The sequence below is a fragment of the Camellia sinensis genome, chromosome 6, assembly GCF_055761805.1.
Source record: "Camellia sinensis isolate YWXY chromosome 6, ASM5576180v1, whole genome shotgun sequence".
NCBI lineage: Eukaryota > Viridiplantae > Streptophyta > Magnoliopsida > Ericales > Theaceae > Camellia > Camellia sinensis.
Window position 1 is genome coordinate 33,666,039 of NC_138966.1, and position 25,929 is coordinate 33,691,967.

Consider the following 25,929-nt stretch of genomic DNA (forward strand, 5'->3'; position numbering starts at 1 on the left):
TCACAAACTTTCATTTAAATGTAAAATGTAATATAATTTTTTTAAATTCTTTTTTTGCTTTATTTATCGCTTCATTTATTGCTTTAAAGGAAACGCCGCACCACCCACATATATGTTGTAATTTACTATTTTTTTTATATAACTGTTTTACCGCTTTAAAGGGAAGGTTGCACCACCCACATATCTATTGTAATTTGCTATTGTACATAAACTACTTTAATTTATTGTTTTAAATAAACTGTTTTAATTTACCACTTTGAATGGTCAGTGCAACACTACCTACATAAATTGGTGTAATTTACTGCTTTAAATGGTTGGTCAAAACCACCCAATTTGTCAAAAATGTGACTCCGTCAAATGAATAGTGATTGGCAATGAATAGTAACCTCCAATGATGAATAGTAATCTCCGATGGTGAATAGTAACCCCAATGATGAATAGTGCCTCTGGTGATGAATAGTAACCGTAGACGAAAAATGACCGATAAGATGAAGAATGACCAAGGAGGGTGAATAGTAATTGCCATGGTGAATAGTACCGTCAGATGAATAGTGCTCTCGCCAAATGTGTTTTCCCAGACATAACCGAGCAGTCTTCTATTGTTGAGCATGATGGTTTCCGGTGGTCTCTGAGTGTGATGACCGAGAATGGCACTAGTTTCGTGTTTCTTCATTTAACCTTGGGTTATCTTGTCAAAATGTCGGGTTGGCTTGGAACCTTGTTAATTGTTGGGGCTTGTTGCGTTCGTGAGTTTTTCCAAAGTCTTGCTTTTATTTATTTCGGAAAGTGCAAAGTTGAATCCGGAGGGCTTGAAGTTGGAGCTGGAAAATTTTCTAGGCTAGATGGTTGAGCCGCATGTACGGGAGAGGCCACACGTGCAGAATTCAGGGGTGGCTGGGGGCATCACACTGCAATATATGCAGGTGCGGAGCTAGGTGCGGGAGTGGATGGTCGCACGTACGGGGATGAAGGCCGCACGTGCGAGAAGGAGGCTCCACACGTGCGGGACGCTAGGCAATCCAAATCTCTATTTTATTTTCTCCCTAGGGCTATGTTTGTATCACTTTTGGCCCATCTCTCTCTCTCTAAAAATCATCTCCTCTCCCTTCTCTCTACATTTCATCCACCAAAACACTTAGGGCTCTTGATTTTTCAAGATCTAGTGCATCCCAACCTAAATCCTTTCATCAAAGTGGAAGAGCTCCTCAAGAGCTACATTGTGCACGGTGGAAATTGAGTTTGGGCATCCTTGATTTCTAGGGTTTCATCTTCTTTTCTTCGTCAAACTTTAAGTTAGGGACTTCTTGAGTTATATATACATGTTTTGCATCATAAAAGTTGATTTATAGGTTTTTCTTGAAACCACTATGTTGGTTTTGATTTTATGGCTCAAAATGTAGAGATTTTTCAAAAGTGAGTTTCGAAAATCCTAAATCCTTTTGAGATAGCATCTTGAGGGTTGAAATCATTGTAGGGAAGAAAAGGATGTGTTCTTTGGGGTCCCTTTCAAGTGTTTAGTGTGTGTGTGTGTGATGTTTGAAAAGAGGAAAATCTAGGAAATTTTGTGGAGTTTTCTTGAATAAAAGAAGATGAGGGTTTCATGGGTGATAGTATATATGTATATGTATATGTTCATAGTGGTGTGTCATGATAAGTAAAGAAGTGAAGGGTTTTCTTGTTGTATTACAAATGCTCATATATTGATGGAGGTTTCTCTACACATGAGAATTATGGAGGTTGTTTTCCAAAATTTGTTATAGCTTGAAATGATGGAAATGCATGAATTATGGGCATATTGTTTTGTTTATGGATAAATGGTAGCATACTTTGGGGCTAGTTGTGGATTGGCATTGAAAGAAGAAAAAGGGAAAAATTTGATCATCATTGAATATTTGTTGAGAGCTTGTTGAACGTAGAAAACATAATGTTGTATGGATAATTATTGCATTGCCTCTTCTAAAAACTTTGCATGTCATGATCATTGATTTGAAATTGGAACTGTCGTTGAAAATGAAATATTGTGAAACGAAACCATGGTAATATTCATGGGGTAAATACATTGGTAAGTCCAGATAGGAGGTGTAGATGAAATTGTTAAGTTAGCCTGAGTGTCTGGGGTGAAAGACCGAAAACACGCGCGAAGGAGGTACCACTTCCCCTCCGGTTAGCAACCGGTAAAGTGGGGTTATTGGTAGTGCCTGTTGAGCCTACTTGCAGACACCAACCTAGGGATTACCTGAGTTATATTTATCGCCCCTATTGATTAAAATTGGAAGTTTTGAAATTGTTGAGATTGCAAACTGTTTTTGAGACATGGTGATTTTCAAGAAGAGTATGAAATGAAATTTTCTTTACAATGGCATTGCATGGCATTTGCATTTACATTCAAGATTGAAGGTTAACATAACCGTATATACTTTGTAAAGTTTCTCTACTGGGCTTTATACTCACCCTTATGGGATTTTGGTGCAAGAAAAGACGTAGTGATCCCACCAAGTTGAGGGCGTAGAATGTTGTGAAGAGTAAAAACTCTGTTTTGTTATGATTTAATTGCTAGCCAAGGGCTATTCATGTATAGGTCTAAGAGGTCATTTTTGTGTAACCGAGCTTAAGCCTTGAAAATTGTAAGCCCACGAGGGCATTTTATTATTTTTGGAACATGATGCTCTGCATGCTATAGATTCATGTATTTCTATATCCTTGAATATATAATTCGCATGTGGAACTTTTGTATAAATTTTGTGGATTGATGGTGAAATGATTGGAGTACTGTTATTTTGTTTAGTGGACACGGGTTGATGTATTAGATTTATGTTGGATTATTTCGGGGCGTTACACTGAGGCACTTGAAATTTCTATTTTTCTTTTATTTAGAGAGAGTTATGAGGTTTTTTTTATTTTATTTTATTGTTATATTTTTCTTCCCATCCTCCCTTATTCAGATATGTAAAGTGTTATAATAATTCTCCACCCCTACTTCTTTCTATCCTGTTCTTTTACTTGATTTCATTATTTGTAAATATGCAGCACATATTGTTTTTTCATCATATCCATACTTTCCATCCATGTTTCATGCATTAAGATTTGGTTAAATTTGCATCTATGGATTTAATTGATTATTATTTGATTTTGTGCGCTACCTCATGTCTTGAGATGATTCACATGTCATTTATTAGAAGCTAGATCTTTAGTTGCATTTCATGAGTGAATTGCATTAGGATTATGTATATAGGATCATGCATATTTTGCTAACTTTGTTTTGTAACTATTCGCAGGACACCAGTAAATATGTGAGTTTTTATGCTTTAACATCATGCTTTTGTGTGCTTTTCTTACTATGTTTAGCATTGTACCATACGGCTATTTTCTTATTTGATATATCTCTATGAATGCCAATGGATGGAGGTTATGTTGTTCAATTTGGAATAATATCGATTATCATGTTTGTCAGCTCAATTTCTATTGACCTGAACATTATTCAAACTCTTTCAAAATATATGAAATCAAGTTGTTCTAAAATGAATGACACAGTCTATACTTGTTTGCTTTCATATAGTAATTTTAAGATTATTAATAATTGGAATATGAACATATAAAGTAAATAAAATTCATATCATAGCGATCTTTTGATCGGGTGAGTAGAGGTGCTCAATTGATGACCTTCCCCCCCTCATATCTAAGGTTTCGAGCCAAGCATCCTTGGTTACAATGAACAGTGGCTTGGCACGAGTCACGGGTTTCCTAATTTTTTCAAAATATTAGGTGGCGACTCTGAGATCTGATGATGTAGTCCATTTCTAGAAAATATTTTTTTGCAATAAAAAGGATTTTTTATATAGGTGCCAAATGTGGACTCTCTCTATGTTTCACATTGCACTTGTGAGATTAGATCGAATAAATGAAGGGTCCAAACTGTTTAACGCGCTCCGGTACCCCCTGGTCGGTGTTACAATTTTTAGTGACTCTGTTGGGGACATTAAGAAACCTTGACTCAAACTCCATGATATGACTTTTATTTTCAATTATATGTTCATTGCATTTCATGCATTGGTGCGCATAAGTCCCGTGCTCATCACCTATTATCCTAGACGGCTATTCGATTTTAGGTGGATAGATGGTTATGGGCTATAATATGATGGGAGCACAAGCCTTGGAATCAAGATCACCACGTACCGCTTGATCCTCCAGATTGGATAAGTATATCTGTGTCTTGCTGAGTTACCCTTTTGACCAAGACTGACCTAGTGCATATAGCATACACTAGCAACTTCTAACTTAGGGCATGATACTCTCTCATTCTAGGATGTATGATGTCGTTTGTTTGAATAGTGAAATCTTAGATCATTTCAAAGCTAGGATAGGATAACCCTACCCTCCATAGGGGTGTTTGTTCTCTTTCCTGCTATGTGCAATGTATGGGATCTATATAGGGGTTCTTAAATTTAGATGAATGGTTTAGGCATGTCAGTTTATGGGGTTCAATTTTTTCGGTGGGGTATACAATGATCAGTTGTGCAAATTAAGTTGAAGTGTTGCTGGAATTCTGATTGGGGTGTTGTTTTTGTTTGTTTTTTTTTTTTTTTTGCTAAGTCATTAGAGCACCATAACTTCAAAAAAGTCTAATATCCCACAAAGTCTACCAGTGTAAATAAATATAACTTATGGGATATCTGTCGACCATTTTTGTGATTGGGGAATGACCACTTATTGATTACACAAGCTTTATTTTGAATGATGTGGATGGCCCACATTTTAACTAGCAATTTGAGAATGGTTTTATTTTGAGTTCTGAATTGAGTGTTGAGTCTAAGTTTGATTCCACCAAGTTTGTAGAGTTAGGATCAGGCTCGAGTTATTCTAGCACGTCTAAGTTTGGTGATTTCGAGGGTGATAACCCAGATATCATTGTCCTTTCTATGCCTACCTTTTCTTTTACTTTCGAGTCTTTTTTAACCAGTGAGCCAAAAAGTTCAGATACAGTAATTTTTGTTTACTTCTTTGTGCCTTTAAATCATTGCATTGATTGAAATTTTCAAAAAAAAAAATTCCAAAACTTTGATAAAAACGAAGAGGAAGGAATTCCTCGGGATTTGTAAAATTTGACCGACTAAAAGAAAGAGAGGTGTGCTAAGCCCTTGATGAATGAGATCATTTTAGTTAATGTGGGTACTAAGAAGGATCCTAGCTTAGTCCAGATTGGTTCTACAATGTCTTTAGAACAGCACAAACAATTCGTCTCTTTATTAAAAAAATTTCAAAAAAATATTTTGTATGTGGTCCTATGAAGACATGCCTAAAATTAATCCTGAGATTGTACAACATAGGATCCCTCTCGACCTTGGGACTTGATCTCCCTAGCTTTCAAACATTGATTCATAATGTTCAATAATCAACCAAAGTATGAGATTTGCATAGCTGGGTTGGAAGCAACCCTAGAACTAGAGGCAATAAGGTTGAATGTGATCAGGGACTCAAACTTAGTCACCCATCTAGTCAAAACGAATAACTAGTTTGTTGACTCTTCGGCAACCTTACCTTCAATGGTAGATATACCGATTGGGGTCAAGATGCATGATAGTTGCAACAAAAGGGGTTGAAGATGAAATCCGCGGTATCATGATATTTTGGAAAATGACCTACGCCCACAAAGGGCAACTACTAAGGATAAGGTGTCAATGCAGGATTGCCAAGGCATTTAGAAAAAAAAAAAAAAAAAAATCAAATCCCAGAAACTTAGAGAAGAAGATTTGGTGCTGAAGGACAATTGAACTTCTTTCATGACCCTAGGGGTAAATTCAAACCCAATTAGTGAGGTCCCTACATCATCACGTCTATGTGGTTAGGAAGAGCAGTCATTTTCATGGATTTAAATTGCCTAGAGATCTCACAGCCAATCAACATGGACAAGCTACAAAGTACTGTCCTTGAGAGGCTCATTAGGCCGAAAACCCAGAAGGACGACCCAAGCAAAAGTTAGAGCAGAACAATGAAAAAAAAAAAAAAGGAAATGAAAAAATGAAGAAAAATGAAAAATGAAAAAAATAGAAAAGGAAAAAGTGAAAAAATGAAAAAAGATCGTAAGGTAGAAAACCCAAAAGGGTGGCTATAGAAAAAGTTAGAGCACAAAAGGAGAGTAAAAATACCCGAGTGAACCTTTCCTAGAACTACATAATGCCTGATTTCTATCTTTGGGATACATAGGCAGCTTTATCCATTTTCAACTTGCTCATCCTGTCCATGTTTGATTGGTGTATCTTTATTCGACTCGGCTGTCCTATCCATGATCAATTAGCTTATCTCCATTCAATTCAATTGTCCTATCTCTTCTTTATGGCAGATTCAATTGCAAAGTAGATCAAGTTTGGATTTGAGATTGTGCATCTCAAGGGTTGATTTCATGTTGGTCAGGTAGTGGGCATTTGTGAAAACAGATTTTGAGGACCTTTAATGAAGTCGATTAATTTTCTTGAAAATTATTCCATCTTTGCAAAACCCAGACCATTCTTTGGACCCAAAAATGGAAAATTTTCAATACTCACAGTTTGACTTACATGATTTCAAAACAAAGAGTGGAACAAACATACTAATCTAACTCTCAGGTATGTCAAACTCTTTTTAGCAGAAAACAAAAAAGGAAAAAGTCAAAGCAATAAACTAGGGGCATAGTATAGTCGGGAATTATGTCTTCTCCTCGCACTCTCGAGTCTCTAGTTACATGTTTCAACCAGCCGGCTAACAATTTAGTCGGTCATACAAGTTGTTAGTTAATTCTAGGTGATTCTTGGTTGTTTCAGCCAACCAGCCACTTGTTTAGCCGGCCAGCCAATATTTCAATTGGCCTATCAATTTTGTCAACTGGTTGGACAACAAATGAGTCAGTTGGCCAATCAATTAACTGGTCGGCCATTTTCGACATCAATCCAAAATGAAAAACTATAGAAATTGCGTAGGTTCAATGGTTTGTCCTTTCGAGTTGTGTTTTGAGTGTATTTCATTCCAGCAAGTATAAATAGGAGTGTCTGGTTTTTTTTTCTGTGTTTTTCTTTCATTGAGTCATTTTTTGATTTCTGGTCAATTGAAAGCTTGATGTCCAATTCAGAACTCATTGAAATTCAAACATTCTCAAATTCAAGTTCAAGAAAAATGTTTTTGTGCTCATCGTGTTGTGTCATTCACGCCATGATTTGCGAAACAAACTCATTTACTAAACTTCAAGGTGAACCCCCCCCCCTCGATTATAGCATTACAAAACAAAAAAGAGAAATCATTTGAAGCATTGGTGCTCCTTCCTAAGCAAAAATAGAAAGGCAAAACCAAAAACAAAAGAACAAAAATTTAAAAAAAAAAAAAGGGAACAAAAATAAAAATAAAAGAACAAAAGGAAGAAATTGAAAAAAAAATTCAAAAAGAAAAAAAAAAGATGGACTTTTTCTCGGATTATGGCAGCAGCCCAGCGACTAAGATAACCAATTTCATAAGTAGACAACTTCATCGTTCGACTCTACCATCAATTGCCTTACCACATCTTCACTCTCGGGAGGCCTTTGAAGACTTTACCTCGACATTGGCAAAGCTTCCGAAAAAAATTACTCCCTGCCAGCCGTCAAATGAAGGGCACCAAGGACCTTCGAATTTGGCCGCAGAGGTTTCCTATTGTTTTAGCTTTTTGTTTTGTTTTTTCTAATTGTTAATCTCTTCTTGAGCATCCTTGTACATATACTAGAGTAAGGAGAGTTGGGCGTTTAATCAATGTACTTCACTCATCCTACCCTACAGTCGATGGGACAAATTGGAGACCGTGGTCACAAGACTTCGATGTGTAGTGGTTGGCATCGATATTAGATTGCGCTGCCATCAGTTGCTTGACTGATAGCGCAGAAAAGCTAAGAACAAAGGTAGGGACAGAAGCACTCTGTCGAGGCTTAGAGGAGATGGTAATCTCGATTGGGGAATCGTTAAGGCCAGGAAAGAGAGTGAGGGGATGATAAGAAGAGGCCATGTCAAAAGGAGTATAATGCTATTAAAGAGAGAATTTGCAGAGTAATGGCAAGAGGAGTTTGCAGCTTTCTGCTCTGTCTCTCTCACATGCATCGGTTTAAGAAGAAGCTGAAAGAGAAGAAGACGCCATGAAAGAAGAATTATCGAGGCAATCTTTGACAATCGAGGCTGGTTCAGCTGCTGTCGGTCAGGCGCGCCATGATTGTTGAAATAGCATACCAGACATGGCACTCGATGAAGACGAATGAAGCAGAGAGAGAGAGAGAAATACGTATATAATATGTGTGTATATGTGTCCGTATGTGTACCATATATGTATTTGTATGTCCTTATATATATATGCATCCATATATGTAGCTTGTCTGTGTCCGTATGTATATATATACATGATACGTATTTTGTATGCGATATGCATATAAATTTTCAAAACAAAAAAAAAAAGACAAAAATTTTAAAAGAATAAAAAACAAAAGATTCAAAAGAAATATTCAAAAAAAAATCAAATACAAAAAAAAAAATCAAAAACCAAAAATTGTGAAAACAACAAAAAAAAAAAATTGAACATTCATCTGTTGTGCATCCATCATATCATATTGCATATTGTATGTCTCACATTACCTCTTCGTGTTTTTGCATTCACCATCACACTTGCACTGTCTATATTTGTCATGCATAGTTACAATCCGTTCACATCATTTCAAGCTTTTTGGTTACAATATTTCTCCTTTAACCTGTTGAAATCAATCCCCTATTTTATATTGAGGTACGGTCTAGGACTCGCTTGCTAGTTAAGACCCATTTCTCCTTTACATGGTTAAAGCCTTCCCCCTCTCTATATGAAATAAGGTTAGATATGCCTGTTGGTTACACCACATTGCTCTTCTTGTGTGAGAAGCGTTTGGATCTTAGGTTCACTATTTCTCCTCTCACATGAAACGCTTTTGGATTTCGAGGTCACTATTTCTTCTCTCGCATAAAACGCGTTTGGATTTTGGGTTCACTCTTTCTCCTCTCGCGTGAAACACATTTGGATTTCGAGTTCACTTTTTCTCCTCTCCCGTCAAACGCGTTTGGATTTCGGGCTCACTCTTTCTTTTCTCGCATGAAACACGTTTAGATTAAGTTCACTATTTCTCCTCTCGCATGAAATGCATTTGGACTTCGAGTTCACTCTTTCTCCTCTCGCATAAAACGCGTTTGGATTTCGAGTTCACTATTTCTCATCTCGCATGAAACTCGTTTTGATTTCGAGTTCACTATTTCTCCTCTCGCGTCAAATCCATTTAGATTTCAGGTTCACTCTTTCTCCTCTCGCGTGAAAACATGTTTAGATTGAGTTCACTATTTCTCATCTCGCGTGAAACATATTTGGATTTCAAGTTCACCATATCTCCTCTCGCGTGAGACGCATTTGGATTTTGAATTCACTATTTTGGGTTCACTATTTCTCCTTTCGTGTGAAACACGTTTGGATTTTAAGTTCACTATTTTTCCTCTCGCGTGAAACACATTTGGAATTTGAATTCACTATTCCTCCTCTCGTGTGAGACGCGTTTGGAGTTCAAGTTCACTTTTCTCCCTCTATCATTTGTGCGGTATGCACATTTGTATGCGATACACCTCCTCTCTCTCATTTATGTGGTATGTACACTTATATGTGATGCACCTCCCCTCTATCATTTGTCCGGTATACACATTTGTATGCGTTGCCCCCTCTATCATTTGTGTGGTATGTACACTTGTATGCGATGCATCTCCCCTTTATCACTTATGTGGTATACACATTTATATGTGATGCACCCCTCTATATCATTTGTGCGGTATGCATACTTGTATGCGATGCACCTCCCTTTTATCATTTGAGCAATATGCACATTTGTATGCGATGCACTTTCTCTATTATGTGAGTGATTTTCTGACCACACTGTCAACTCAGTAATCAGCTAGAGAGTATTGGTAGAACAAATGACACCTGGCTGACCTGCAACAGAAAGAGAAGATTCCGACGGTGGTTCGTCCACCCAGGGTCACTCCGACGATCAAGTCAGTAAATCTCTCAAAGATCATCAATAGTGCTAAACTCACTATTCATAATATAAATTGCGTATCTTAAACCCATCGGGAGTGCCTTTCTTTTATAGTTAACTTAATCCTTGTCCCAACAGAAGCCTAGCTTCAATGGACTTTAGCTCAGTGCTTATCCAGGACTCTTCCATAGATAGAGATAAACTCCCTAAGAGCTTTATATTTATCCAGGTTGAGTCCCCTCATCATCCTAGGACTCTTGTGCCTTATTCGCTTATCTCGGATTATGATATCTTCGGAGATAACCTCGACCTTGCCGAGATAACCTAGGTGTCATGACCAGGACACGTGGAACCTCAGCTGACACGTCGGCGTCACCTTGGCCACGTGTTGGTATTCAGAAAATATATCCCCACAACTGCCCCCTAGGTTCTATTACCTCGGCATTCTAAGGTGATGGGACCTATGTCGGTACTTCCTGCCAGTACATCGGCTTAGAGATTCCCAGCCGACATCACTGTTAAGGCCGACATGTCTCTTTGAAGAACAAGGATCCCAAAAGCTCATCTCAAGCGTATGAGTTGTCATACACAATAACTCAACCGTTTTAACCACGCATCTTCTCCTTACTGGATCATACTCCGAACGCGTTTGCAAGCCATCTCGTGCTTACATGTGCCGTCTGACGCATTCGTTGTTCCAGGCGCATTAATTACCCTTTTTGCCACCGTTTCAAGTTTTGACAAAACTTGTTTCTTTCCCCCGTCTTTTCACTTTACATCGTTGCAGAAGCTCTCTTTCTCTCTAGCTTTTTTCAAATCCTCCATTGTTCAAGCTTCCATAGCTCTGCGACTTGCTCTGTTTACCCCTTCCGGCGTGATTTTCACCGATCTTTCACCTTTGCAACCGTCGTCAGACTTCAGCAATCCCCATTCCGGCTTCCCTCTTTCTGGTAAGCCACTGTTCCTCCTCATCTTATTTCTTGTTGCTCTCCAAGAAGTTCTGCTTCATTATTAATCGCCATTGCTATTTTACTCAAGTATTTGATTTATGAGTCATATATCTGAGTGTGTTTATTTCACGACTTTACTCTTTGCCCATGTCTTGAATACACGCACTGCTCACAACTTTTCTGCACTTTTGTCAATGTTCTTGACCTTATACCCTTTGTACTTTACAATGTTCTTTATAGTCTATCTTTGTTCTTGATTCTGAAGCGCATTCTTGCTTTTCTGTTTTCCAGATTCGTGCCTTCAATCTTCGTTTTCATAGATCTAGGTTTGGGATTTGTTTGTAGAACTCAAAACAATTGTTATGGAAAATTGAAACAATTCCGCACAGATTCTGTGTATTTTCAAGCTTTAGCCGAGGTCCATAAAACCCTTTAGAAACACACCCTTCTGAAATCCAACCCCTTCAGTTAAGCCGATATCATGGGTATATGGAAGCATAGGGTAGACACCCCATCCAAGTTAGAGTACTTTAGGCGAGAGTTTGACATCCCGGCCGATGTCCATCTGAGGTTGGCTGGGGAGGATGACTCCATCATGCCTACAACTGATTCTATGCCCTTCCTTGTGGTAGCCTTTATTGAGTACGGACTTCGGCTCCCACTCAACACCCTTTTTCGTGAGATACTTCACTATTATAAGTTGAACCCAATGCAACTCGCCATCAATTCCTATCGAGTCATCAAGGGTATCATAGCCTTAGCCAGACAAGAAAACGCTAGGATTACCTTAACCGATATCCAATACTGCTACACCATGTGTTGCCTCAAAAAAGATACGGGCTACGTTTACTACCTTAAGCCGAGGTCCATAGAGTACAAAATTGTCGCCGACCTCCCTGACTCTAACAAGGGAGTTGGGGATGACTATTTCATTACCTCGGGGAACTGGGAGTTCGCTCTAGACAAGGGCCTCCATCTCTACCCTCCCCCTCGATCAGTTTTTCTAGAGGGCAATGGTAAGAGCCCTGTGTTCATACTAACTTGTTTTTAAAGTCTTCAATACTTTGCTTGTTTCTAATGTCTGTTTTCTTTGCAACTCTTCCTCAGCCACCAAAGGGCTTCTGTCAGTCTTTCTTTCCCAGCAAAGACTTGAGGAAACTTTTGGATCTGCCAGTCCACAAACGGAGAGCCCCTCTGGTACTCAATTTCATCCTAACCTACAAATCGATGTTGCCCGACATCCCAAAGAAGAAGAAGAAAAGCCAGTCACCTCCTTTTGCCACAACTCCTCAAGCTGCCTCCTCATCTCGGCCAGATCAAGGATCGACCTCTGATCCTGCTGAGCAGCCATCTACCTCAGCTCCATACCTGATCCCGATATCCCAACGCCATCGACGACCCCGAACAGTTTTTGCTGCTGAAATGGGCCGCCAAAAAACAGTCGCTAAAGATCTTTTGGCCAATATTCTTGATTCAGTTGATGCCCAACCAGCACCAAACCAGCCAAAGCCGAAGACAAAAAGGATCAAGAAGGCTCAGCCAAAGGCAACGGTGACTCAGGTTGACACTGAGGACACATTGCCAGTCTCGAAATTGGCTGAGAGCGATAAGTCCCATTCTGCCTCCGAGAAGAGACCTGCCGAGGCCCAACCATCCGGGTCTAAACGATCAAAGAAGCCGAGGTCATCCGCTACAACTACCTCGGGTTCTCTAAAGCATGATTCCCCCTGGGCCCCCCAAATCACACTGGAGGATAAGCCAGTTAAGGCTAGCGACAGTGCCGACGACATTAATGTCGCCGTCGCCCTTAGTACCGCTCTGCTCCTTCTCGGCAATGTCGACCGAAACGCCGAGATGAGCGAATATGAGAACTATGCTCTGATGGTCCAGTACTCTGTTCTGGTAAGTCTCTTTATTTGGTAATTTTTCTTTCTTTCTCTTCATTTCATACTCATAATATTTTCTAATAACTTTTGTTCACTTTCAGGCCATCCAACATGCTCATTCATTCTCAGTGCAAGCCTTTGAGAATCGGCAGGAGCTAGCCGACAAGAAGAGGGAGACTGCTAGTCTACAAAATACTAATAAAAACATGCAATCAAAGATGAAGACCTTGGAGGATCAAGACGAGGCTGCTATCAAAGCTCAAAATGACGTTGAAGAAAAGGCGGAGTCCGTTGAGGCCATTAAGAAGGTTCTTGAGGCCGAAAAGAAGGAGGTCTAGGAGAAAATGGCCCAGGCCCAAAAAGAACTGCAAAGAGCCTTGGCCACTAAGGACACCGAGCTCAAGGCGGCCGATGAGAAGGGCTACAATGAGGGGGTGGCCGATGTCACGGCGGACTATGAGAAGCAAGTGAAGCGGGCATGCAACAAGGGTTTTGCCCTTGGTTAGATGTCTCTTCTAAAAAAGCTTGAAGTCCCCGAGGACTCGCCCTTCAGGAATGCCGACGTCAATCTTCTTCCATTCCCTCCAACTCCAAGTCAATCCGACGACGAATCTGAGTCTGAGGAGGAGACCTTGGTAAGGAAATCAAAGGAGGTTGCTAGGACCAAGTCCCCTTCTCTAAATGAGCAAATCCTGGACTTGACTCAAGATGAGGAGGGTGAGGAAGTCCTCAAGGATGCCACTCCCGAGAAGCCGTCATCGGACGTGCCTCGTGCCGATAAGAGCCTTAATCTAACCCTTTAAGAAATTGACGCTGAGCTTGCGGCTGAGAAGGCCGCCGAGATGTCTTCTCAGCAGTCCTCTAAGGTCCAAACCCAGCCTGCTAATGATGCTGAAGAATCTTAATTTCATGTTTTTCTCTTTCTTCTGTGCTCTGTATTTTTGTTTTTCTCCTTTTTGGAACAATTTGTAAGCTTTGGTCGACATGCCTTCTTTTGAACGTTAATACAACTTTCCTGCTTATATCTTTGTCTTCTCTTTACTGCTCTTGTTTGATTCCACACTTAGAATATTTTGCATATCTTTAATATACACTTCAGTCTTGTGTGACCTTCTCGGGGTGACACGCCCTGGTTAAACTGATAATTTACATTGGCAAATACTCAAGTACCTTTCTTGGCACACCCTTGGTTTCAACTTGTAAATCACTTCATAAAATTTCAGCAAGTGTTTTTCCTTGGTTTAACTTTATCTTGTAAACTTTTCTCAAGTTTAAACATAATCTCAGTTTAACTTCAACTTGTAAACTTTTCTCAAGTTTCAACAAGTGTTAAACATGATCTCGGTTTAACTTCAACTTGTAAACTTTTCTCAAGTTTCAACAAGTGTTAAACATGATTTCGGTTTAACTTTAACTTGTAAACTTTTCTCAAGTCAACTTGTAAACTTTTCTCAAGTTTCAACAAGTGTTAAACATGATTTCGGTTTAACTTCAACTTGTAAACTTTTCTTAAGTTTCAACAAGTGTTAAACATGATCTCGGTTTAACTTCAACTTGTAAACTTTTCTCAAGTTTCAACAAGTGTTAAACATGATTTCGGTTTAACTTTAACTTGTAAACTTTTCTCAAGTTTCAACACGTGTTAAACATGATTTCGATTAAAACCATTTCTCTTTTATCAGCCCCCTAATGTGAACCTAAGTTCCACTTGGGTTCTCATTATACATGTATTCCAGAAACATTGTTATGTATTTTTATCAGTCACAAGTGTATAAACAAATAAACAAGCTAAAACTTTATTTATTTACTTCGGCAAATGACAAAAGAACAAAAAATTCTAATGATAGAAAAATTCCAAATTGCAAGTGTTCCAAGGCCTTGGCATTTCTTTGCCCTCATCATCTTCAAGCCAATATGCCCCATTGCCTAGTACCGAGATGATTCTATAGGGTCCTTCCCAATTTGGGCCAAGCTTCCCCTCTCTGGGATCTTTTTTGTTGCCGACGACTTTTCTCAAGACGAGGTCACCGATTTGAAACTTCCTTGGGTTGACCTTCTTATTATAAGCTCTGGTAAGCTGCTCCTGGTATGCTGCGAGCTGTAGAGCTGTATTGTAGCTCTCTTCCTTCTTTCTTCTAAAAGATCAAGATCTCAGGCTAAGAGTACATCATTAGTACCGTTTTCTACTCCCTGAGTTCTGATTCCTGGGATGCCGACCTCCAGCGGAATGACTGCTTTTGTGCCATAAGCCATGGCAAAAGGGGATTTTCCAGTTGATCTTCTCAGCGTAGTCCGATATGCCCAGAGTACGTTAGGCAATTCATCCACCCACTTTCTTTTTGCTGCTTGGAGCCTCTTCTTTATCCCATCCAAGATCACTTTGTTGGATGCTTCTGCTTGTCCATTGCTTTGGGGAAAGCTTGGGGTTGAAAAGTAGTTCTTGATTTTGAATTTTGCACAGAAGCTCTTGATTAGCTTACTGTCAAATTGCGTTCCATTGTCTGCAACTATTGCTCTGGGAATCCCAAAACGGGTGATGATGTTCTTCCATATGAACTTCCATATGAAGCTCTTCACATCCACATCTCGAATTTTGGCAAGGGGTTCAGCTTCTATCCACTTAGTGAAGTAATCTGTTACCACCAGTAGATACTTTCTTTGTCTAGTTGCTTGGGGAAGTTGTCCAACAAGATCCATGCCCCACTGGGCAAATGGCCAAGGACTGGATACTGGGTTCAGGTCTGCTGCTGGTTGGTGTATCAGGGGTGCAAACCTTTGGCATTTTTCACACTTCTTCACATAGGTCTCTGTATCTTTTTGCATGTAAGGCCACCAATATCCCTAGGTAATGGCCCTATGGGCAAGTGATCTGCCCCCAGCGTGACTTTCACAAATTCCTTCATGAATTTCATATAAAAAATCTTCAACTTGTAAAGGATGTACGCACCTCAAAAGGGGTCCAGTGAAGGATCTTCTATAGAGATGTCCTTCTGCTGTCAGACTAAATCTTGCCGACTTCAATCTGATCTTGTGTGCCTCTTTGCGGTCATTTGGCAGCTTTCCTTCTTTCAGGAATGCAACAATTGCATCCATCCAGCTTGGTCCCATGTCCACACGTATTGCTTCACGCTCTGTGGTCAGTGGTTCGATGCTCGGGCCCGACAAATAGTCAGCCATTATTATCCTTGTTTTTCCAGGTTGTACTGTGCTAGCTAGGTTGGCCAATGCATCGGCGTGACTGTTATCATCTCGGCTAACCTGAAGTAGTCGGCAGTTCTGAAACGAGGCTGCCAACCTGATGACCTCCTTTGCGTAGGCTGACATCCTTTCATCTCGGGCTGCAAACTCACTTGTTGTCTGGTTAACTATAAGTTGCGAGTCACAAAAGACTATTACCTCCTCTGCTTGTACTGCTGCTGCCAGTTTCAATCCGGTAATGAGTGCTTCGTACTCTGCTTCTTTGTTTGAGGCCTTGAACCCCAAACGAATCGATTGTCCTAGTATCTGCCTATCTGGAGATATTAATACTACTCCTGCTCTCGCTCCCTGTCGGTTTGAACTTCCATCAACGAACAGTCTAAAGGAGTTACCGATGTAAATGCTGCAGGGTCTGAGTTTTTCCTCTTTCCTTTGTTCTTTTGCCTTTGGCTGGGCTCCTTCATGCTTGTTTGGACATCGTTCATCTTGGCTTAACGGAGCCCGATGTTTGATGGATTCTAGTGTGAACTCTGCCACAAAGTCAGCCAAAACTTGGCCTTTGATTGCTGTTCTGGGTCTGTACTCTAGGTTATACTGGCCCAAGGCGATTGCCCATCTGGTTATTCTCTCTATCAGGTCTCCTTGTTGCAGCAAGGACTTCAAGGGGTGTTCAGTTAGCACCACAATTTTATAGGCCTGGAAGTAATGGTTCAACTTTTTTGAAGCCATTACTAAAGCCAGTGCCAATTTCTCTAAGAGTAGATACCGTGTTTCTGCATCGGCCAGGGTTTTGCTTACATAGTAAACAGCCCTTTGCTCCCCTTTTTCTTCTCGGATTACTACTGTGCTTACTGCGTGTTTTGAAACTGCTAAGTATAGGAACATCTCCTCCTCAGGTTTTGGATTTGAAAGAACTGGAGTCGTGGTCAAATACTTCTTCAAGTCGACCAGGGCAACCTCGCATTCTTCTGTCCATAAAAAATATGTGGCTTTCTTCACTGGTTTGCACTTGTCTGAGCTTCTGCTTATGAACCTATTCAAGGCTACGACCCTTCCAGTTAGCATAGGCATCTGTTTTGCCGACGTCGAGCTCTTCAACTCAAGGATAGCCTTAATCTGATCTAGGCTGGCCTCAATTCCCCTTCTGGTCACCAAATATCCCAAAAACTTACCAGATTCAACTCCAAATGCACACTTCGATGCATTGAGTCGGAGCCGATATGTTTTAAAGATGTCAAAGACTGCTTTCAGGTCGGCCAAATGGCCTTCCGGTTCCTTGGTTTTCACGACCATGTCAACGATGTAAACTTCCACCGTTCCGCCAATCAGGTGTTTGAACATCTTGGTTACCAATCTTTGGTAAGTTGCTCCTGCGTTTTTCAACCCAAAAGGCATCACTCTCTAGCAATACAGCTTTTTTGGGGTGATAAACGCAGTCTTCTCCTCATCTGGTGCATGGCTATCAGATGGTATCCCCTGTAGGCATCCAAGAAGCTCATCCTTCCATGCCCCAAAGTGGCGTCTACCAGTTGGTCAATCTTGGGTAGAGGAAAACTGTCTTTGGGACAGGCCTTGTTCAGGCTAGTAAAGTCCACGCAGACTCTCCATTTACCATTCTTTTTCTTCACCACCACTGTATTTGATAGCCATGTCGGGTAATTTACCTCTCGAATGGCCCTGGCCTCTAGAAGTCTGTCTACTTCCTCTTCCACGGCTTCGACATGCATCAACGTTGGTCTTCTTACTCGTTGAATTACAAGTTTGGCCGACCTGTCAACGTTTAATTTATGGCAAGTGACCTCGGGGTCAATGCTAGGCATTTCGTAAGGCGTCCAAGCAAACACCTCAGTATTTGTTCTTAGGAAAGCCTCCAACTCTTTTTCCTCTTCTTCGGCTAAGCTCGAGCCGAGAAGAAAGAAGCATTCTTCATCCCTCTCCTAGATGAGGATTTTCTTCAATGCTTCTCCACTCTTCTCAGCTGGCTCTTTGCCGACAACCTTTAGGACCTTCACGTCCTTGTCTTCGATCTCTACCTTCTCTAGTTCTCGTATGTTGTAGGCGGATTTCATTGCTACCATGGAACAGTTCTTTGCCTGCAGCTAACCCCCTCTGACTTCTTCTATCCCATGCTCTGTTGGGAACCACAGTAGCTGATGCAATGTTGAGGGAACAGCCCCCATTGCATGCAACCATGGCCTTCCTAAGATAATATTGTAAGGGAAGGGCATGTCGATCACGGTGAATTCTGTTTTTATCTTCTTGGTGCCAGCCTGCACCTCCAAGCTTGTTGCGCCCAGTGGCCATGTCGGCGTTCCATTGAACCTGACCATCGGGCCGTTAGATTGCTCCATATCATTAGGGTGAAGGCCCAGCTCCTTGTAACATCTAACATACATGATGTCACAAGAGCTGCCTTGGTCAATTAAGATGCGTTTCACTTGGCACTCCCCAACCTGGAGGGATACTACCAAGGCATCGTTGTGCGGATGTTGTACCATCTCAAGTCGGCTTTAGTAAAGGACACTACCAGTCCCTGGCACTCCTCTGCCCGATGTCTCTTCTCCCCGACTTGGTAGACATGATGTAGGCGTTTTACCTTTTGGGTCTCCTCCCAAAATTCGTTTTCATTGACCTTCGAGCAAATGACATTAACTACCCGAGGTCCTCCTGCCTGGGGTTGTTGTGCTGGGGGAGGTGGAGCTGCTAGTGCCTAAGGCAGTCTTGCCTGCTCTTCTCTGGTCCTGGCCTCGTCTACAAGGTCCCTCAAATGGCCCTGCCTTACCAGGTCTTCCAAGTGCGACTTTAGGGCTCTGCAACCCTGAGTCAGATACCCATCTTCGTTATGGTAAGCACAATGCTTACCCAGGCTCCTTCCCATAAATTCTCCAAGTACCCTTGCTGGTGCTCTGAAATAGGGTTGGGTTTGGATTTTGTCCAGGACTTTGTGAATTGGGATTCGGAACACAGTTGTGACTGCCTATGCAACCCTTAGTCCTACCTCCTGCTTGTTGGATCTGTTATTATCTCGGCCTCGCTTCTGCAAGCCGTTTTCCTTCTCTTGCTTTGTCTCCTTAGCCCCTGATATGTCCTCCGTGGCTCTGGCATATTTCTCAATTCTGCCAATGAGCTCCTCCATGCTTTTTGGCAATGTCTTTGCCCAAGATTTTCGTAGTGGACAATCGTCTTTTAGGCCGTTCTTGAAAGATACGACCGCTACCTCTTGGTTGCACTCGAGTATTCGGTTGAACACCTCTTAGTACCTTTTTGCGTAGGCCCTAAGGCCTTCATCCTTACTGATTCTTAGAACCATCAATGCGTCCACCCTCAATGGCTGTAGCTTGTTTGTCACGAACCTGGCCACAAACATCTCGGTCAGGCCTTCCCAGGTCTTCACACTTCCCTTTGGCAGTTTGTGAAACCAGTCTGATGCAATCTCCCCGAAGGATGAAGGGAACACTTTACAGAGCAACGGCTCGTTCCCACTATACAATGCCATTAAGTTCAGGTATAATCCAATGTGAAAGTTGGGGTCTAACTTACCGTCGTATATTTGGAACCCCGGCATACTGAATCTCTTTGGAGTCTCAAATTTGTCCAACTCCACCGAGAATGGTGTTCTTGGTTTAACTGTTGAAGTTACCTTGGCATGATCTTGCTTTCTCTTGAGGTAATCTCTTAAGTCCTCTTTGGTCCGCCCAAGAGCTCGGCTATCTCCTGATTTCAGTCTCTTAGGTGCACTGCTTTCAGCTTCGTTGTGAGCCCTTTTTGATCTTTCTCTGTTGGTTACGTCGAAGCACAACTCCTGCCTCTGAACATGCCGATGTTCTCTAGGGTCTGCCTCCTTGGTGCGATGAGTCGTTCGAGACTCTTCCCTTCCTGGCTCTCTGTAGACGCGCCCGTGGGCCTCATGCTATAGTTCGGACTCAAATGTCACGGTTCTGAATCTAATCTTGCAAAGTGCAATGCAAGATTGATAAATCACCAAAGAGTCCAAATCCGGCAAATCATTTTGAAAAACTGATTTTTAAGAAAGAAGTGCCAAGCATGGACTGCTTTGCCAAATACAGAGCCGCCACCTAAATGTTTTATTTTGGGAAATTTAGGAAACCCTGACTCGTTGCCTAAGGCCACGTGTCCGTCATCACCAAAGTTGCCTTGGCTCCGGAACTTAGGTACTAGAAGGGAAGGTCATGCAATGAGCACCCCCACTCGCCCGATCAAAGATCGGCCTTTACTAACATGATATCTTGTTTTCGAAAACACATGCGTTCTTATTCTGGCTATTAGCTAGAATTACTATGTGGTGCGCACAGCATACAAGTATAGACTAGATCGCCTAAGTTGGAACAAAACATCTCATGTTCGCTTGTTTGAAAACGGTTGCTACTCGCAAGTAGGCTAAAATGCGGATTTTGCCACCATCAAGTGGGCTTAGGAAAACATGATTTTGCCACTCTCAAGTGGGCTTAAAACTCGCATTTGATGAATTGTTCCAATTCAAGTAATCCAACTTTCACCCACAGGCATTCAGGCAGTTATATCATATAAGCAAATAGCCTCGTGGCAAGCATGCTGTCATGGCAACACTTACACTCATGCAAGATGCTAAAGTATAAACACTTACAGTGTATTCCGAGCCAAAACAGAAACTAGTTAGCAATCAATGCATGATCCTAGTTCATGTTAAGATAGCTAATGCAACACATGCAAAATGCAACTAAGATAGGCTCGGCTATTCTAAGATGGCATGTGAGATGCAACAATCGATACATGTATTCAACTTGGAATTGAAATACGATGCAATTAGTATGATGCGCCGAGCCCGGTGCATGCAAGACAAATGAATGATGCACGCATACAAAGCATAAGGAAGCTAATTGAAATATGCCCTAAAACTAACCACTGAAAGCAGATAAGTAAAAGGTAGAAAGACGTGGGGTTAGAAGACATTCACACACTCACTCACACTTATTACAAAATTCGCCCTCTCGACGGAGGGTCCGAATAAATAATATAGAACCGACTAATTAACTAACTATTCTAGCTAATTAATTATTACACAACCAAATTGAAACAAATACACATTCTAAGCTAACAAAAGTACTGAAATGGCCTCGTGATGAGGGATGCATGCATGCTCGAATTGCCTCACTCGGAAATCCATCGCGATGCCCCGATTTACCTCTGTTTGCAACTAGTCCCAGAACACTGCACAAATCTCTAGAAGGCTGAAACTCCACCATGGGAACCTGTAGGGATGCTGCCGACCAGTTGTTGGCATTGGAGACCACCTGCCGACCACTTTTTATGTTGAAAACCAGAAAAAGTGGTCGGCCAGCCACTTTATCTGGTCGACCGGCCAATTTTTGCTGCTGGTTTCTGGTTTGCTGCAACAGAGAGCAAGAAAGGGCATGGCAATGTATTTACATCATATATGTGCACAACCACCCTCCCTATCATTACAAGAGCTCAAGGGAGTGTAGTTCTCGACCATCGGGCCACCAATCACGCATCTCGATGCATGATGGCCGAGAAGTTGAATTGCACAATTCAACATGAAAATGAATGCACAAGTAAACACATGAGGCCTAAAACTCTATCATGCACAGTCAAGAGTGTCGGCGACCGAGGATTAAGGCACGTTTCATCACTCTAAGTATAAAACGTCCCTCGTTTCCCGTGTTTTGACTAACACCTGTTCCAAACACAAATGTAAAGCAAGCAGGCATACACAATGCGACTCAAGCATGCAACTCAATGCAATACAACTTAGACATGCAAACATGCAAGGGATAAGCATGCAAACATGCAATTAACATACTAGCATACACAATGCTATGAACTACATGGCATACACAATGCTCATGACAACTAGCATACACAATGCAAATGGTAATTAGCATACGCAATGCAATGAACATGGTATGCACAAATGCAATGATCAATTATGCGACAACAGGGCATACTCAATGCTATGAACTACATGGCATACACAATGCACAATGGACTTAAACCAAAATGGATAGGCCTCACCCATGTCCAAATCAGTGGCCATAACACCTAAACAAAGGCACCAAAAGGCAAGACACACATGCACACATATTGGTCCACAAGCTAGGCAACAAGAACACAACCCTTAGAGGCACTCAAAGGGTGGCAAAAGTGGGAGCATGGAAAGTCTATATGCTCTGAAATAAAGTATTAAATGATGCCAAATCATCCAAATAGCTCGAAGATAGCATGTGTGAAGCATCGAAACACAAAACTAGCAAGGCCAATTGCACTATAGCTATACAAAGCATGAGGCATATGACAAAAGCAACCCAAAACAGTCCTAGAACATGTTAAAATGAGTCTAAAACATGTATGGATGGAAGCCAAAATGTGCTAGCATGAAGGGGCATAAGACATGGAATATGTAAGGCAAATAGGGTGAATTACACTACACCTATTAGAACCAAACATGATATGACTTAAGCACCAAAAATTAGAGTTATATTATGGAAAAATAACCCCAAATAATCACTGAAATGATGGCTCGCAAGCTATGGCATGAATGCATACGCAGTGGCTCATGTTAAGGCAGAAAGGGACAAACCCTCCAACGCATTGATTGAGTGATAAATGCAAGTGCATGGCCACGAAACATGGACTGAAATCACCTAATAAATGATACCAAATCATTCGCATAGTCCAAGTAATGCATGCTAGAGGATTCAATGCACAAAGCTAACAAGCTAGATTGAACCAAGGCTATACAAAGCAAGTCATGCATGGCCAAGACAACACAAATCAGACCTTAAACATGCTAAAACATGAACAAAATGTTCTTAGAGCTAAGTCAAAAACATGCTAAATTGACATGTTAAAGCATGAGACACATTAGGCTATTTCATGGAATTGCACTACAAGTGCATGGAGCATGCAAGGGCTAACCAAACCAAACCAAAACAGAGTCATGACATGGTAAAACATCACCAAAAACATGCTGAAATGGAAAGAAAACAAGCTACAATGACATGCTCAAACATGAAGCATACAAGACTTTAAGAGATTTACACTACAAGTGTATTATACATGTATGGAGTGACAAAACCAAGTAAAAATAGATCTAAGGCATGTCAAATGATGGCCAAAAACCTACTGAAATGGAGTCCATATATACAAGAAAGGCATGCTACCTTGGTGAGCCATGAATGGGATTACACTACACATACAAGAAGCAAACACAAGGTAACCAAACCAGCCATAAACAGAGCTAAGGTTGGCCCTAAAAGTCACAAAAAAAGTGCTTGAACCAAGCCTTGAAAGTATGAAGATGCATGCTCCTTTGATAGGCCAATAACTCAAGCAAACAAAACAAGAAGAGAAGGGAACACCCCCCTCTGATTTGAGGCCTCAAAACCACATGCCTACCACTAAAAATCCACTGGATTTCAGTGGCTAAAAGGCCAAACCAAGACTAGCTCAAAGGCCTTAAGGCATGGCTCAAAACAAGGCCAAACAAGGCCTAAAAGGGGGTAGACTACCCCCAACACCAACAAGGCCTCAAACAAACATGTTAAGGACTGAAAAATAGAGCTTTTTGTAGTTTAAAGTTAAGCCAAGAGAAGCATGCAAATATGGCTAAGAGTGTAATCAAAATAGAGCTTAAAAAGGGAAAAAGAGGGTTACCCTTGAAGCACTACAAAACCAGCAGATTTCCTGAGCCAAAACCAACTTTTGAGCTCCCACAAAACCCTCCAACAACTCAGCAACAAGGTAAGAGTGTTTGGCTAGGAGGTTGTGTGAACAAATGTGAAGCAATGCACAAATATAGAAAGGAAAAGAGAGGAATATAGAGAGAGTGTAAGCCTATGCTCTCAGCAAAATTCAGAACCTCTGCCATGGAGAGAGAGGCTCTCTCTTAGGAAAAACACAAGTTAAAGCTTCTTGGAGAAGCTTAGAGCTTGGATAATGTATGGAGGATACAGTCTGTGCCCTCCAGCTGGCATAGCTGGCATCCATAGACTCTTCAAAATTTGCAGGAAGGTCGCCGACCAGTTAAAGTGGTCGGCCGACCAGTTTTTTAGAGAAAGTGGTCGGCCAGCCACTTTTTCTGGTCGACCAGTTAGTTTTTCTGGTCGACAGGAAAATTCTACTTTCCAAGTCCAACTTCAAATGGCCATAACTCCTTCATATGGACTCCTTTTCAGGTCATTCTTGTGTCCAAATTGAAGCCCCGGAAGTAATCTTTCCAATGGTGGCAGCCTTGCATCAAAATTCCAACTGTGAAAAAAGTTATCCCTGTTTTGGTGAATCCGCACAGTTTTGGTCCTACCCGAATTCATGCCAAACTTCTCCCAAACTAGTTTTCTTCTCTCCTTTCCTCTTTTCTTCAACTCCAAACCCCTAAACAAAGTGTTTTGAAATATTTTTCAAAGATTTCATCTCTCTTTCATTCATTTCCACTTTGTCCTTGCGTAGTTTACCGAAAAGCGCGACATTTAACAAAATGTGAGTGTCGGAACATCGTAGAAACTTTATTTTCAAAACATTTTGAAAGAGAGGGTTTCAAGGTCTAAAATCTTTTGATCAAGATTGTTTTGGTCCAAAAGGGGTATGAAGTTGATATATGTCTCTCTCCTTGCTGAAGAAACTGAACTTTTGCCCTGCACGCATTTCTCCACCAAGTAAACCATCAGTAGTGCCCAAGTCTTAAGGGCGGTCAAAAATGGGGTGTCTACACTCTCCATGACCGACCTCCCTTGAAAGCCGGTGAGAATGTCTTTCGCTTCTGGGGTGCTGGGGGGCTATTGGGATAGTTTTCTGTCCTCCCCTCTGGGCATTGGCCACTGGAATCGGCGTGTCATGCAGCGGGAATGGTGGCTACATGACATTGTTTTGCATCATGAAGTTGACGACCGATTGCTGGTCTACCAACTTGTTCGCCATCTCTTTAACCTCTTCGTCCCTCCGTAGGCATCTGTCCTTCCATACCTGAAGGTTATCTTCGTTATAGTACCCGCTTTGGTCTGTTTGCTTTGGCATGTCGCCGTCCTGGCCGATGTCTTTTACTCCATGATTCTGGTCTTCGTTGCAATTGTCCTTCTCGACGTCAACGTTAATAGGTCTCCCACTCCTGTTAGGAGTGTCATCCCAACCTTCTCCTTCTATCCATCGTTAGCCATCTATTCTTCTTTCTTTCCCACAGACGGCGCCAAATTGTGTGAGCGATTTTCTGACCACACTGCCAACTCAGTAATCAGCTAGAGAGTACTAGCAAAATAAATTACACCTGGCTGTCCTGTAACAGAAAGAGAAGATTCCGGCGGTGGTTCGTCCACCCGGGGGCACTCCGACGATCAAGTTAGTAAATCTCTTAAAGATAGTCAATAGTGCTAAACTTACTATTCATAATATAAATTGTGTATCTTAGACCCATCGGGGGTGCCTTTCTTTTATAGTTAACTCAATCCTTGTCCCAACAGAAGCCTAGCTTCAATGGACTTTAGCTCAGTGCTTATCTAGGACTCTTCCATAGATAGAGATAAACTCCCTAAGAGCTTTATCTTTATCCAGGCTGTGTCCCCTCATCATCCTAGGACTCTTGTGCCTTATCCGCTTATCTTGGATTTTGATATCTTCGGAGATAACCTCGGCCTTGCCGAGATAACCTCGGTGTCATGACCAGGACACGTGGAACCTCGGCTGACACGTCGACGTCACCTTGGCCACGTGTTGGTATTCAGAAAATACATCCCCACATCTATCATTTGTGAGGTATGTGCATTTGTATGCAATGCACTCTCTATATCATTTGTACAGTATGCACATTTGTATGCGATGCCCCCCTCTATCATTTGTGTGGTATGCACATTTGTATGCGAT